General features: G+C 40.3%; 1 non-coding gene across 1 annotated transcript; it reads right to left on the bottom strand.

Annotated features, from left to right (window-relative positions):
* Positions 1-4,645: 4,645 nt before the first annotated feature.
* LOC113915545 lies at positions 4,646-4,752 on the bottom strand. Its single transcript, XR_003517699.2, has one exon. It is a non-coding gene; the product is annotated as a U6 spliceosomal RNA (small nuclear RNA).
* Between the last annotated feature and the right edge of the window lie 418 nt (positions 4,753-5,170).

The following is a 5,170-nucleotide window of genomic DNA, read 5'->3' as shown; positions in this document are numbered from 1 at the left end:
AATGAATTCAGTAAATCTTGCAGGACACAAAATTAATATCCAGAAATCGGTAGCATTTCTATACACTAATAATATAGTAGCAGAAAGAGAAATTAAGTCCACTTAACAACTGCACAAAAAAGAATAAAATGCTTAGGAATAAACCTAACCACAGAGGTGAAAGTCCTATACTCTGAAAACTATAAAACATTGATGAAAGAAATTAAAGATGACATAAACAAATGGAAAAATATTTCATGCTCACGGGTTGGAAGAACAAATATTGTTAAAATGTCCACATTACCCAAAGCAATTTTCAGATTTAATGAAATCCCTGTCAAAATATCAACAACATTTTCCACAAAACTAGAATAATCCTAAAATTTGTGTGGAACCACAAAAGATCCTGAATAGCAAAAGTGATCTTGAGAAAGAAAAACAAGGCTAGAGGTATCACAATTCTAGATCTCAAGATACACTACAAAGCTATAGTAGTTAAAACAGTATGGTACTGGGATAAAAATGGACACATAGATCAATGGAATAAAACAGAGAGTCCAGAATTAAACCCATGCTTATATGGTCATTTAATCTATGATAGAGGAGGCAAGAATGGGGAAAAACATCTCTTCAATAAATGGTGCTGGGAAAACTGGACAGCTACATGCAGAAGAACGAAACTTACACCATACACAAAAATAAATTCAAAATGTATTAAAGACCTAAATGTGAGACCTGAAACAATAAAAATCCTAGAAGAGAACACAGGGAGTAATTTCTCTGACATTTCTCTTAGCAACATTTTTCTAGATACATCTCCTAAGACAATGGAAACAAAAGCAAAAATAAACTATTGGGGCTACATCAAAATAAAAAAGGTTTACACAGTGAAGGAAACCATCAACAAAACAAAAGGCAAACTATTGAGGGGGAGAAGATATTTGCAAATGACATATTCAATAGGGGTTAATATCCAAGGACTACAAAGAACTTACACAATTCGTCACTAAAAACCCCAAACAATCCAATTCAAAAATGGGCAAAGGACTCAAATAGACATTTTTCCAAAGAAGACATCCAGATGGCCAATAGACGCATGAAAAAATGCTCAACATCACTCATCATCAGGGAAATGCAAACCAAAACCACCAAGAGATATCACCTTACACCCGTCAGAATGGCTAAAAAAAAAAAAAAAAAAAAAGAAAGAAATAATAGGTGTTGGTTAGGATGTGGAGAACAAGGAACCCTCATACCCTGTTGGTGGGAATGCAAACCAGTGCAGCCACTGTGGAAAACAATATGGAGGCTCCTCAAAAAAATTAAATAGAAATACCATATGATACAATAATTCTACTATTGGATATTTACCCCAAGAAAATGAAACACTAATTTGAAAAGCTATCTGCACCCCTATGTTTATTGTAGCATTATTTACAATAGCCAAGATATGGAGGCAACCTAAGTGTCCATTGATAGGCAAATAGATAAGGAAGATATGGTATAAAACTTTTTAAATTGGAATTTTAACTACTTTTTCGACATTTTTAAAATTTAAATTCAATTAGCCAAGGTATAGTACATCATTGGTTTTTGATATAATGTTCAATGATTCATCAGTTCAGTATAACACCCAGTGCTCATCACTGGAATTTTAACTATTTTAACATGTGCAATTCAGTGGCATAAACTACATTCACAATCTTGTGCAACCATAACTACTCATTAATAACTTTCTGTTCTCCCCCTTCCCCATTCTCCCTTTAGGTTTCCAGAGGTAACCTGAATCCTACTTTCTGTCTCTATGAATTTGCCTATTCTTGATATTTCATATAAGTGGAATTACACAATATTTGTCCTTTTGTGTCTGGCTTACTTCACTTAGCATAACATCTTCAAGTTTCATCCATGTTGTAGCACATTGTCAGTACTTCATTCCTTTTAATGGCTGTATAATATACCATTGTATGGATATACCATATTTAGTTTATACAAGGAAAGGATTTTTAAAAAGGATTTTTAAGGGGCGCCTGGGTGGCTCAGTCGTTAAGCATCTGCCTTTGGCTCAGGTAATGATCCCGGGGTCCTGGGATCGAGCCTCACATTGGGCTCCCTGCTCCGCGGGGAAGCCTGCTTCTCCCTCTCCCACTCCCCCTGCTTGTGTTCCCTCTCTTGCTATGTCTCTCTCTGTCAAATAAATAAATAAAATCTTTAAAAAAAAAAGGATATTTAATAGGCTCTATAGAACAAGGCCTGGAGCCTATGTAACCAGTGTGGGGCTTTACCCCAGAAGATCTAGGCACTGAATTGAAGCTACCTCTCAACAGTGTGATCTGGGTAAATCACTTCGAGCTTCCATCCCTCATCTGGAAATAGGGATAAAGAGTCTTGTGCAGACTATTTAATCATTTGAGACAATCCATGTAAATCACTCAGCATGAATTTTGACACTTAAATAAAAAAAACTCATGAATGTTAACTGTTATCATGGCTTATAAAAATTATTATTTATACTTCTTCTTCCTAACGCCAAATCAGACAGGCAGAACTTCTTCTAAAACATCTCCTCCTAAGGAGAGAAATAAAACAGCTTTTTTATACATATTTTTAATTGATTGTTTCTTGGGCTTGGAATTTCTGAGGAAAGGAAAAATGCTCCCCTCCTGACCAAGAAGCAAGCAACTGTGGTCAGTCCAACCTGATATCCTTTTTAGATGGGGGCAGCTCTAGGGTTTTCCTTTCCAAGTATAAGCCCACATCATGGAAACACAAAAGGACCAGATGGCTAAAGGTGATGTCTGATAGAAGGGAATAAGATGTAGTTCCCGTTGGCTCTAACTGGACTCGCCTGCAAAGTGAACTAGTTATAGACTGGGAGGAGGTTGTGGTTCTTAGAAAGCAGATGGACCTGGATTCAAATCCAAGCTTTGTTGTTTACAGGTCAAGTTTCCCACTTTGTAGGGCTGGGAGAGGTTATCCGTGTGAGCTACTGCCCGAGAGCGCTGTTGGCAAAGGCACTGGGGAGGAGTCCCCAAAAGAAGCTGGAACATCAGGTTGAGGTGTCCTGTTGCTCATTAGTCTGTCATTCCCTCTGGCCTCTCTGTGCTGGTTACCCTGGATATGTTGGCAGTGGGGAGCCTCTAGTGTGGTCTTTCAGTATCACCCTCAGCAAGGAAGGAGTATGACAATTTTCCATCCATTATTGGTTGAGATCTGGTAATTCTGAGTAGAACTTTAAGCCAGCCTGGGTAATCTTGAGATGTAGCTCTGCCCTCTTATTCCCTAAAATGTTTTTATTTAGTTGTGAAGTTGATTTTTTTTTTTTTTTTTTTTTGGTGTAAACCTTGTTGTAACAGAATGATCTTCACCTATACTTCGGATGCCCTGAGAAATTAAATTTATATGCTACACTTCCACTTTGCTCGTGCTACTGACCAGCAAGACCATGGGAGTGCGGGCAGTTACAAGGTATTTTCCAAAACCTATCATGGACACTTCTCTAACAGAGTCCTTCATTATAAGGACTATAATAATGATGATCTCTCATACACTGCAGGTCATTTAACTCCATTACTTAATTTATTCTTTTCAAAAACCTTTTGTGTCTGACATATGACAGAGGACTAGCCTCCATTTTACAGATATGAAACTGGAATTCAGGCATCAGTTGCTAACGGACGGCCTCGTTGGGGTCGGTATCCACACTTCTGACTTCTGGTCCAGTGGTCTACTTATTTCTCCCACTCTGAGCGGGGCAGTGTGGGAACTCCAGATTTTATTGACTTGGTGGTTTGTGATATGGTTCACTTGACCTCCCTCTGCCTAGAAAGGGAGCAAATCTGTGATCTTTCTCTCTCTCCAAATTTCCAGAGGAAGCAACTCTCAGCCAGAACAGGAGCCTGAGCCTGGTTTGTAGACAGTGGGGCATATAGGTGGCTTATTGCCATGTGCCCTGGGGCAGCAGTAAATTGATATTTGCTGATCTCCAAGCCTCTGGCAGAGATGGGAAGGGAGGGCTGGGAAAGTGACATTTCTGTAAATAACCACACCTGGTTCTAAGAGCAGAAGGATTGGCATGTCCCTGTAGCCTCATCAATTACCATCAACCTTTTGCAAAGGGAGCCCAGGGGAGAGAATCTCTTCACACTCTTAACATTATTTATAGACACCTCATCCTGTCCACACTCTGGGGGGGAGCGTGGTTTGCTCAGCAGCGGCCCCCTTCCAGATGTGTTTGTATTCTTCTAGGCCCAGTGGAAAGCATCCTTCAGCCCCTCCACTCCAGGGAACAGAGGGGATGCCTGACATTGGGACATAAAGAAGATGTGAAAGGGAAGACATGAGCAGGATGCCTGAATTTCTCAGTTAGATTCATGTACCTCTCAGCCAGCACTGATTGAATAGCCACTTTGCTGCTAAAGAAGGCAATTCAGGCAATTTATGGTTAAATAAACATGCTTTGCAAGCAGATTTAAGTCCCAGCTCTGCCATTTACAAGCTGTGTGGTTTGGGTTAAGCTTCTACCTCCACTTCCTCATCTGTTAAATAGGATAATAATAGCTCCTCTCAGGGTCATTGTGAGTGTTTGAATGACCCTGAGGTCATTCTAGGGCTACTGCCACAGCAGATAATAGGTATAAGGTGCCTCTTCTTCTTGTTTTCAATTTTGAATATGGAATGCTTCACGAATTTGCATGTCATCCTTGTGCAGGGCCCATGATAATCTTCTCTGTAACATTCCAATTTTAGTATATGTGTTGCTGAAGCCATCACTGGTGCCTATTCTTGTAAGAGACTATGACTTACAGGCTGTGGGGGGGTGTGTATGTGTGTGTGTATCTGTGTGTGTGTATACGGGTGCATGCAAATACGATTTTGATAGAAACAGGCCTCAAGAAACAAAGACAACGTAGGCAACACAGGCAGGGAATTTTTGGTGAAAAAGTAATGATTAAAACCTAGAGAAGGAGCAGCTCTTCAGACAAGACAGGTCAGAGGGAACTTCATGGTGGGAGAGACACTGAGTTACCAGAGGGTCGGAAGTATGTTATTGGACCAGCAGTGTGCCCGCCTCATGCCTGTGGGCTGGCAGAAGGCCTTAGGCCAGCTTTTAGGAAAAGGTGGTTTAGTCTGGAAAGGTGGCCTGGGGCCATGGGGCAGTGTCAAGGTTTGGTAGCCTCTCCAGATGGGG

Source organism: Zalophus californianus, chromosome 11 (assembly GCF_009762305.2).
Source record: "Zalophus californianus isolate mZalCal1 chromosome 11, mZalCal1.pri.v2, whole genome shotgun sequence".
Lineage (NCBI taxonomy): Eukaryota > Metazoa > Chordata > Mammalia > Carnivora > Otariidae > Zalophus > Zalophus californianus.
Note: the sequence above shows the minus strand (reverse complement) of the source record. Positions and strands in the feature narration are given on the sequence as shown.